Source organism: Cyprinus carpio, unplaced genomic scaffold (assembly GCF_018340385.1).
Source record: "Cyprinus carpio isolate SPL01 unplaced genomic scaffold, ASM1834038v1 S000006678, whole genome shotgun sequence".
Lineage (NCBI taxonomy): Eukaryota > Metazoa > Chordata > Actinopteri > Cypriniformes > Cyprinidae > Cyprinus > Cyprinus carpio.
In genome coordinates, this window is record NW_024879296.1 from 323,412 (window position 1) to 334,672 (window position 11,261).

General features: G+C 37.7%; 2 long non-coding RNA genes across 2 annotated transcripts; both read right to left on the reverse strand.

Annotated features, from left to right (window-relative positions):
• Nucleotides 1-4,942: 4,942 nt before the first annotated feature.
• On the reverse strand, nucleotides 4,943-5,229 carry LOC122144460. Its single transcript, XR_006159722.1, has 3 exons — nucleotides 5,174-5,229; nucleotides 5,078-5,100; nucleotides 4,943-5,002 (listed from the first exon to the last, which is right to left on the reverse strand). It is a non-coding gene; the product is annotated as an uncharacterized LOC122144460 (long non-coding RNA).
• Nucleotides 5,218-8,975, reverse strand: LOC109079412. Its single transcript, XR_006159723.1, has 3 exons — nucleotides 8,872-8,975; nucleotides 6,530-6,625; nucleotides 5,218-5,404 (listed from the first exon to the last, which is right to left on the reverse strand). It is a non-coding gene; the product is annotated as an uncharacterized LOC109079412 (long non-coding RNA).
• Between the last annotated feature and the right edge of the window lie 2,286 nt (nucleotides 8,976-11,261).

Here is an 11,261-nt window from a genome sequence, read left to right on the forward strand (position 1 = left end):
ATTACGTATTGCTGTTGTTCAGTTGCTTTTTGACGCAATCTTTTGTTTGTGCGCCCTATATAAATAAAGATGACTTGACTTGACTTAATATTGTTTCTGCTACAGTTAATTCTAAGATCTAATCTAAATATTTATGATTAATTATAACCAGTTATAATTAATCATAAATATTTCCATTTTGAGCTAATTTGCTACAGTTTTTAAAGCATTTTATATGCATTTGCGTAGATTCTGCTTTCAGAATGGTCCATAACGGAGAGATGTCACATCCTTAACATTGATTTTTCCTCTGAAAATTTTATGTTTTGAGAATAGTTAACCCTTCTCCATTCTGCAGATACAGTATTGTTGTTTCTGGTTTGTGCATTGATCACAAAAAGTCCATGTAACATGTTGGGTTCCCTAAATCTTGGGTCTTTGTTGTCACATCCGTAACGCATGTGTATTTCCCAAATATAAAACAAGTTCATAGACAGATACTATTTTGATGTCTGTTCTCTTGTTTGGGATTTAGAAAAACATAAAGAGATGGTTCAGTATATTGGTAATGAATACATTCTGTGAGAATTTATATTTCAGGTTTTGACTGTTAATGTCTGTCCATAACGCAGGAATTTCCCAATAATGAAACTAAAAATGATTAGGCCTACATTTTGTCTCAGGACAGTTTCTTATTACTGCAGTATATTTTTACATTTGTATTGCCAAAATGATTGCAGTGTTGTCGCGTACAATAAAAACAGTGCAAAACTGAAAATAGTACAAAGCAGCATATAAATTAAGAACAAAAGTTTTTGTCTCTTTGTCAGACGCACGTCTCTTTTGGCCAGTTTCTTTGTCTCTCTCTCAGAGACGCCTCATGTCTCCTGAGAAAAAAACAAAACCATATTATATTGTATGTAATACTCTGTATGCTGGAGCAAAAATCGCAAAAGCCTAACCAAACGAGGCATTTGTCCTAAAACATACAGAACTACTCCCAAACACCAACCCTCTCCAGCTGGTCTGAATTCAGTCACACTACTGGTTGCTTAGTGTAAAATGGACATGCTCTATCTCAGCGGTCCACAACCTTTTTAGCGCCACGGACCGGTTTAATGTCAGACAATATTTTCATGGACCGGACCGGGCTTTAAGGTGTGACGGATAAATACAACAAACAAAAATAAAATGATACGACTAAGCATAAAAACTGTGGTATATTGTAAATATAATAATAAACATGAATCCACTGTGTATTAGTATGCAACTTTATTAGCAGCGTCCCAGCAACTATCAGCGCCAACAACATAACATAACATGAATAACATCCTCTCTGCCCCCTAACCCTAACGCTCACTTTTTATATATAAAAATATATATAATGAGCCAGGTACATCATGAATCCATTTTCCAAACCGTGTTTTTTGTCTTATCCTGAATCACTACGGCCCACCTATAATAAGGTGTTTATATTCTAACTATTTTAGTCTGGTTGGGGTCGGCCATCGCTTTGCAGAGTAGCACAGTACCTGCGTGACTCGCATACAGATGTAAACAGAGAGAAGTAGCTCCGCTACACCGTTCTTCCGCCAGACGCGAGTTTCCAAAAGTTACCGACTGCAGCTTTAATGTAAGTTATTTATTCTTTCTTGTGCGCCCGGTACCAAATGATGCATTTCGACCGGTACCGGTCCACGGCCCGGGGGTTGGGGACCACTGCTCTATCTAAATGAAAAAAAAAAAATGGTGTAACAAACTAGCGAACTGCAGAAAAAATAAAAAAAAACACCACAATCCAGGATTTTAACCTGTGTCGCTGAAATCACAGACTAACCTTCTACCACTCCACTATGGATTAACTTGATTAACCAAACTTTCCTTTTCAATTGCGTGTTTGCACACGCAAGACAGACGAGATCTTTATTCATCTCACTTCGCAAAAATAAAAATGACAGTGTCATCATGCAGATAATTTTTGTGTGTTTATTATAGTGTTCAAATGCTGATCTTACAGGCCTAATATATTTCATAATGAACTGGATTGCCAGTGAGCACGCTGCTTTTTGATGCTGCTTTTGATGAATAGCCTACAGCCAAACTGACTTATAGCACCGATGATAATAGAACCGTTTATTTTTCAACCTCACATAAAAATTATTAATGGAACAAAAACACATTTTTGCTGTAATAATAATTCCAACTTTTTTAAAGTTGTTTCTTAAATATGAACCAAAGCACGATCATACATTCTCATACATTCTGCATTTAACCCATCCAAAGTGCAATACTGTCATTATTAGCACTTCATGGATTCGGTGACGTGACATACAGCCAAGTATGGTGACCCATACTCAGAATTTGTGCTCTGCATTTAACCCATCCAAACTGCACACACAGCAGTGAACACACACACATTGTAGACACACAAGCAGAGCAGTAAGTAGCCATTTATGCTCACGTACCCTAAGAGACGTTGGGGGTCCGTTGCCTGGCTCAAGGGCTGCTATCCGCTTGGTCGTGAATCAGGGGATGTTTTCTAATTAAATGACAAAATTCTTAAGTTGTATTGTGTTGTCTAATTCAGTTTTATTAATTGTTTATTTATTAATTATTCTTTTTTTTAATAGATTAATAATTATTTAAAAACATTTAAATTAATACAAAGGAATGATAAAAAGTGATAAATTTATTAATTCATGGACATAATTTTCGACATGTCATGGGCACTGTATAAGGGAATAAAATGTGTTAAAGAAGGCCAAATAACGATTATGTATGTGTGACCTACCGAAATACAACAGCAAATTATTAAATGTAAGTTTCAAGTCCTTTCATAAATTGTGACATTAATGTGACTATAGTGCCAAAATATGAGTTTAGAACAAGGAGACTATTTTCTCTTGCTCAACAATAAGCCACCTTTTCAATCATTTTATTTTTTATGGCATAATGCACACCTACTTAAATGTAATCTAAACATTCCAAGTTAATATCCTACTTTTTGTACAATTTCTAGTTTTTCATGTTGCAGTTTTAGCCTATTATTCTTGATTTCTCACAACTTATTTCGTGCTAGGTTATTTTTATTTATTTTTTATGGTGTGAGTCAGAGTAAAGTCGTAATGCCAATTAAGCTGTACAGAAGGACCACAACAGCGGCTAAGGTCAGGATTTTTCGCTCAAAAGCGCTTATTACCTTGTGTAGATTCTAAAATGAAAGCCCCTTAATACAACATAAGGAAATTGTGTAGGTTTAATGGTTTTCATAATGACTGTTTAATAGGGCTGGGAATTGATTCCAAAAAGAATCGATTCCACCATCCCGAGGCATTGGGAATCAAGAGTTGATTCCAAAGGTTGGAAACTGGTCATCAAGGAATCGACTCCTCTTTGAGAGCATTTTTCAGTTCAACAAAGCTTTATCTATGGGTGCCTCTCAAACCGAAGGCTGCATCCTACAAAGGCTGCTTATCTAGGCTGCCACCTCATCAAACATCACTGAAGGCCATTTTAATAGGATCCTTGAGCAGCCTTCGTTTTGAACCCTCCTTCTGGCCTGTTTTGAAGAAGTCTGATTTGAAAAGGTTATTTGGGATAGATTGTTTTAATGAACCAAAAAACGATTCTGAGGTTATTTTACGGTGGAACTGGGTTATATTGTCCACAATTTTGAGTGCTGCATGACAGAATAGATCGAGGGTCTTGATTTTATTTCCATCTTAAATAAAATGCTATTTTTAAAAACGTTTTTATCAGCCAATGACGTCGCAAGCACAGATCAGTGGCCAGGAGTGCATCTGACTGACCGATAAACTACGAGCTCTTATATCAGTGCTGTTTTTAATGGTCTGGTTATTTTGTTTCAGTGTACAGTCTGTTAATTTTGTGCAAAGCATACAGTTAAAGTAAACTTCATCATTCAGCTGAACTGTGCAAATGTATTTTAGACACTTAATGTCTTGTTCCATTCATGTAATAAACACGTGTCCACTGCTGAGCTGTGGGCTATGACTAATTTCATGGACAATGCAGACTAAATTACAATTTAAAAAATCAATCAGAGCTATAGAAACTGATCGTCATTTTTACAAATATAACTTCATTTTATGAGTAGGCAGCTTTCTATGACCTTTATATATCATGCAGTCATGGTGACAGGTTCCTCCAATCTTAAAAAACAGGAATAGAAAAAAGATTTTTGGAATCAAATCCCATCGATTCCAGAACCAGGAATCAAAATTGGAATCGATTCCAAAAATGTCAAAATCGAACAGCCCTACTGTTTAATAACCATAACATGCAGTAAGAGCCTTTGTGTAAATTTAATTCTTTTTTTTTTCTTTTTTTTTGATGTGTTAGGCTGCATCCTATAAGATATATCACATTTTGAAATTAACAATCATTAGAAAATTTATTGAAAATTAATTTTTAGAAAGTTAAAGTTGTTATAATGTTATATTATAAAGTTATTTTTGTTTTATTTTCTTATTTGATCTCAGTTTTGCCAGGCAAAATATAACTCCAGTCAGTTTTACAGAGAAACTTTCCCACTATGCCACCTGGCGGTCGCGTTAAATTGAAACGGCTTTAACCACATGATCCCGAGCTCTACAGATTCTTGCCAGTAGTCCTGCGGCTGGCTGCACGGTACGTCGCTGATAATAGTAAATTTTAGTTAACCGGGCCACTATATATATTTAATCAATCTTGAAAGGATTCCAGTGTGTAAATCTAAAGAACCCCAAATGGTTGAATGTATTAATTATACAATAGTATGATCTTCACTTACTACAAACCCTCAAATAATTTAATGCACATGTGTCATGAAAAACCTTTCCAGCCATCCGTCATATTCAGTGTGTGTGTATGCAAGCTCAGATCTTCTGCAGTCAGACTCACTGTTCTGGACGATGTCCTGCATCTTCTTCCAGACTCTGAAGGGCAGGTTGCCCAAATGCGTGGCACATGAATCAAAGCTCCAGAAGGAGTCTGTTGATCCGGCTCTGATGAGATCTGGACTCTGGAAGAACATTCAGGATCAGAACTGCAGTGTCTTTGGATCAGAAAGCAGAGAGACAGCGGCAGATCCACTCACCTTTCCATCGAGACTGGAAACTCCTGCAGAACAAACACACCATTGATCATCAACAACTCAATCAATCATCAATCAATGGATGATCTGAAAACAGACCTTCAGAAAGCAGACGTCACTGGCTTTCATCATCTCCTCCGTGTCTTTGATTGAGTCGTGAAAGATCTGAGATGTGTCTGTTCATCTCCTCCAGCTTCTGCTTCATCATCTGCTTCTTCTGCTCCTCTTCACTCTCTCAGTGCAGTGATTAGCTTCTTCTTCATCTCTGAGAAACTGATGAAGCTTCTCAAACTGCTGTTTAATCTGACGCTCTGTGTGCTGAGCTTGATACTGAAATCACATCACATTCACTTCAATCATCTCCATCAACATAATCACATCATTAATGTCCTAGATAAACTCAAAAATTTGTCAAAGCAGAACTCAGTATTAACAAAAATCATTAAAAAATGACTAGAAACCACTGAAATGTTTGTTCTTATAGGTCCCCTATTGTATCTATTAGTGTTCTTCTTCTTCTGCTCTTTAAGTCTAAGGCAGCCCATAGAGTGGGGCAATGGGAAAGTTATGAGAAATTTGGTGCACAGATAGGGGACAGATGTCTATATATATCACAGCAGGTTTGGAGTTTCTAACTCAAACTTTTTCTGAATTACCCTTGAGAAGTTCTAAAGTTGCACTCATGTTTATGCTAATACATTTTGAATTCAAAATTCTTTTTTTCCTCTGATGTCTTGGCTCAAGATGAATCGTCATTGTTGTTTTTTTATCACCATTTTAATTTTTTTAAACCTACTTTTTAGAACTCTCCCTAGGTTTTTTTTTTTTTTTTTTTTTTTTTTTAATACCAAAATTGGCTCAGATCATTTTCAAGCCATCAAAGTTATCAAAAGCTTTTCGATAGACCAAACTATTCTCAAATAATGCATCAATTAAATGTTTGGCATGATATCAAGCTCACTGTCACCTCACATTGATCATACCATAGTAATTTGATAACAGCCACCTACTGTATTGGTCAGAAGAGATTTAAATTGTATTGATTGTATTTGTGATTTTTCAGCTATTTCTTTGATTTTAGGTGCCACTCTATTACTTCTCTCCCTTTTTTTCTTTTCTTTTTTTCCTTTTCTTATTTTTGGCACTGTAAATATGAGAACACGCTGCTGATGTGTTTCTAGTCAACTACGTGAATACATTACTGCCTTTTGCCATTATATGCTGCTGTCCTGGCTGTTTTCTGCTCTCCTCTCCATTCATCAAATTTATTCATTTTTAAATGTTGCGGACCAATTCCATAGACCTCTAAAGGACCATAACAACATAACACTTTTTCAACATAAAAACAGATCCAGAAGCAGATTGCTGCTTGTCATTTACAAAAATAATCAACTGGAATCCATTATGGTCAAGATATCAAATTATAACTTTACTGTCTTGATTCTGTTTCCCCACCTTGATGTGTTGAACTGTTTCTTCAAACTCTTCTTTAATGTTTTCATTGTGTTGAAGTTTCTCTTGTAAGGATTTTAGTGCTGTATTGAGCTCCTCCTAAAATTGAACAAATAAAAATACATTTGCTGCTAAGAGAATATAGTGATTTGCTCATAGTGTTGTGAAAAAAGTATGTAAATGTATCCTGATTTCTTTTTTTATGTATATCTCATAGTAAAATTAATTCAAAAACTTAACATAAAACAAAGAAAAACCTAGGTAAACACAAAGTTGATTTTATTTAAATGATAATGTTCTTTATTGAAAATCTATGAAACTGCCTTCATAATGGTGTTCAGCTGGACAAAAACACAACCAATCAATTCAAAACATATACAGAACTTTTTCAACAGCATTAAGCTGGTTAAAATGTTTTAAACAGTAACACACTATGATAAATAATAAAATAAATTACAAAGATGACAAAGAAAATGATTACAAAAACAACATGTATCAAACCCTCCCAGAGGTGGCTTATGAAGTCATAGAAGAGACAAGAACAACATTGAAGAAATTACATTTGTTCGCCTTCCTACCAGAAAATTCAAAGGGAGAATATCTGATCTTCAGTCTGTAAGTTGAAGCTCAAGCAGCAAGACAATGATTCAAAGCACAGGAGTAAATCCACCTCTGAACGTCTCAAAAAAGCACAATTAAAGTTTTGAAGTGGCCCTGTCAAATTCCTGACTTGAATCCAGCTGAGATGATGCAGCAGGACCTTAATCAGCCAGTTTATGCTTGAAAATCTTTCACAGTACCTGAACTAAAGCAGTTCTGCAAAGAAAAGTGGGTAAAAATCCCACCACAGCGCTGTGACAGACTGATCTCCAGTTATTACAAAGATTTGGCTGCAGTTATTGCTGCTAAAGGGGATAATTAGTTTTTCACATGAGTGATATTTATTCTGCATTTTGTTTGAAGATCTAAAACCACTCAGTATGAGACACAAAATCAGGATTAGGCAAATAAGTGCATGAGGCAAATGAGTGCATGAATGTGATATAACAACAAGAACAACAATAGACACTCAAAATGCATTACATTATGCTGGTGTATCTCCTCATCCACCACCAGTGTGCAGAAGATGATGTGATGGCAGCTATAGTGCACCAGAACATTCACCACACACCAGCTTATTAGTTTAATGGGCAAATTTGGCCACGATGCCGAGGTCACATCTCTACGCTTTTTGAAAGACATCCTGGGAATTTTTTAAATGACCACAGAGTCAGGACCTCGGTTTAACATCTCATCTGAAGGACAGTGCTTTTTGACAGCACAGTGTCACCACCACTACACTGGGTCGCTAGGACCCATACAGAGCACCCCCTGCTGATCTCACTAGCACTAGCACTTCTGCACAATCTGGCTTTGCTGCAGCCTGGAATTGAACTGCTGGTTTCGTCTGGTCAGAGGAGAACTGGCCCCCCGACTGAGCCTGGTTTCTCTCAAGGTTTTTTTCTCCATTCTGTCACTGATCGAGTTTTGGTTCCTTGCCGCTGTCGCCTCTGGCTTGCTTAGTTGGGGACACTTCATTTACAGCGATATCATTGACTTGATTGCAAATTATTGCACAGATACTATTTAAACTGAACTAGCTCAGTTCAGTTTAAATGATGACATCACTGAATTCAATGATTCAATGATTATTGACACACTGATTTCCTAATTAATGTTGTTCAGTTGCTTTGACGCAATATTTTTTGTTTAAAGCGCTATATAAATAAAGGTGACTTGACTTGACTTGACTAGCACTTCTTCCAGCAGCAACCTAATTCTCCCAGGGATCTCCCATTCAGGTACTGACCAGGCTCAACCTGCTTAGCTTCAGTGGGCATTTTGAGGATTTATTATTGGTTAGAGAGTCGGACTCACAATCCAAGGGTTGTGAGTTCGAGTCTCGGGCCGGCAGGAATTGTAGATGGGGGGAGTGAATGTACAGCGCTCTCTCCACCTTCAATATCACGACTGAGGTGCCCTTGAGCAAGGCACTGAACCCCCAACTGCTCCCCGGGCAGCATAAATGGCTGCCCACTGCTCCGGGTGTGTGTTCACAGTGTGTGTTCACTGCTGTGTGTGTGCACTTTGGATGGGTTAAAAGCAGAACATGAATTCCGAGTATGGGTCCCCATACTTGGCTGTATGTCATGTCACTCACTCAATGAGGTGAGAGCAGCAGAGTGATAGCTACTGGCTTATCGCACGTTCAGACCCTGAATGTGTGAATATCTGTGTGATTACAGTATCTGAGTTTATGACTAATTATTGTTTATTACATTTGAAAAAACAGACATTTGTCTTACCTTATATGATGAAATCACTTCACTGATAGGTCTGAATGTGTGATTGATGTGGTTCTGTGAACCTCTGCACACTAAACACACCGGCTGTTTGTCCTCCGACAGAAAGCAGTTTGAGTTTATCATGTGTGTTAAATGCGATCCCTTCCTCCAGATCATGAGGAAGCCCTCTCATTTTCTCCTCAGGAACGATCACACAAGTTTTTACGCAAGATTTTTAGGGGATTATCTTTTGCGGATCTTCGACTGCAGACAGGACAACTCCTGAGTTTCCTTGGGTCTCCAGAACTGTTGAATGACACTCTTTACAGACACTGTGTACTACGGATTAAAACGAACAGGAGTCTTGAAGAGTCACAAGCACCACGGGACAATTAATAGTCATCATTAAGCTGATGAAGCCATTTTCACTGTTTGAGCTACAGCAACCTAAACTTTACTTTCACTTTCTAAAAGATGTTGTAATAATGAATAATCATGAGAATCACAAAGATCCACTGACTGTTCACAAACAAGCAGGTTTTTTATTTTAGTTCTTCTATTTTGTTTTTCAATAATTCTTGTTTTTTTTTTTGTTTGTTTGTTTTTTTGAAAAGACAGAAGAGAATGATGAAAGGAATAAACAGTCAAGCCCTCCTTCCCAGCTAAGAGGGTGAGTTTCTGGTCACCCGGTGGTTCAAACAGGTCAGACGACAATACCGCAGAAATTCCTAAAACAAAATGCATTGAAAATTATCTTCGGTACGAAACTCCTCACAACATACACACACAATACTTGGAAGTGGATCGAGAACAATGAGATAACACAAATACTGTTAATAAATGGCGATTATAATAAAAAGACTCAAGACATTTTGTTTTATTTGTTGCTCTTTATTTGTTGTTGAGTGTTTGAAGCTCACAGAGTTTCTCCAGGGTCTGTCATGATCAAATCTTAGTCAGAATGATATCTTTACATGCTGAAGATCCAGTGATAAACACGTCTGTTTAATGATCAGTTTGACTATTCTAGAATTTATCAAAATGCAACCGTAAAGTTTCCACCTTTGAGCTTTGTTTCTGAGAGATTAAAATATTTGAATTTCAGAATGTTGAAAGTTTTTAATTTCACCTCTGCTTTGTAAAAATCTAAACTTATAAAATACCACTTTTTTTAAATTCTGATTTCATTTAAACACCATAACCCCTCCGGTTCTTCTCCCCTCATTCTTGTTCCGAGTGGAATTCAAACTCGCAATTCTGGCATGAGAGGTGGGCACATTAACAATGATGCTGAAGACTGCAGCCTCTAGTGTTAGTGCAATTCTTGAGATCAGGGGAGTAAGATTTTTACCTGCACAGCTCTTACCAGCTGGCCTCCATTACTGCGATCTAAAGGTAAAATTTAAAAAGCATACTCGGTTATTAAACGTAAAGCTCAGTTCCCTGAGGATACAGGGAACTGAAAGACCTGCGTCTGCTAAGACGCTATGGGGAAAATTCATTTTTCTTCGCCTTTTCAATAACGCACTGAAATAAAAAAATGAACCAATGGCTCGGCAACAGAGCTGCACGTGCCTATGGCGATGCTACACGACAATATAAGGCGGCATCTGGCTACAGGTATATACAAGGGGCATGTCGCCACTTAAGATCTCAGGTTACTTCAACTAAAGTGCCGACGAGGTGCGATGCAGCTGCATAGCGAAGGCTAAGCACGCCACTTCCGCTCCCTCATATCTCCGTAAAAACAGAGGCGTTGATTTCGTAACCGCCATGTTCCCCGCGAATACTTCACACCAACCTGCGTCTGCTAAGACACTGCGGGGAACCAGTACCGCCATGCTATGCTCTGCTTAGAGAACGTGCTGACTCCACGCGTTTTAAGCAACACACACAAGGGGCCCAGAGGGACATGCGCATTTGCAGGAAAGCCCGCGAAGTGGCAATAGGGTTAACCCTCTGGAGTCTATGCGGCTTCGGGGTCAGAGAAGTTTCGTCACGCCCCGCAATACGAAAGTATTTCCCAGCAGTTTGCAGGGGACATCTAAATGGCGAAGTCTAATCTCACTGTTATCAGCACAAACTGGGCTGTCATAATAATATGTGAGCAGCATAAAAGGTGTTACGATTGTGCTTTTTGAGAAAAAAAATTGTTATGCGGGTTATAAAACCAAAAAATGCGTTAAATCACTTATCAAGGCACAAAACACACAGAACACTGCTTCCGGGACTTCAGTGAACTGCAGAACAGGATCACTTTTTTTCTTGTACTTTATGCAGCACCTGTTTACTCACTTAAGAAAACAATATATATTGATTTAAATTTTCTAAGACACTTTTTGTTGGTAAATCTTATAAATAACTATCATGAATTCACACCTGAGAAGACAAAGGCCTGCATAATGAGCTGT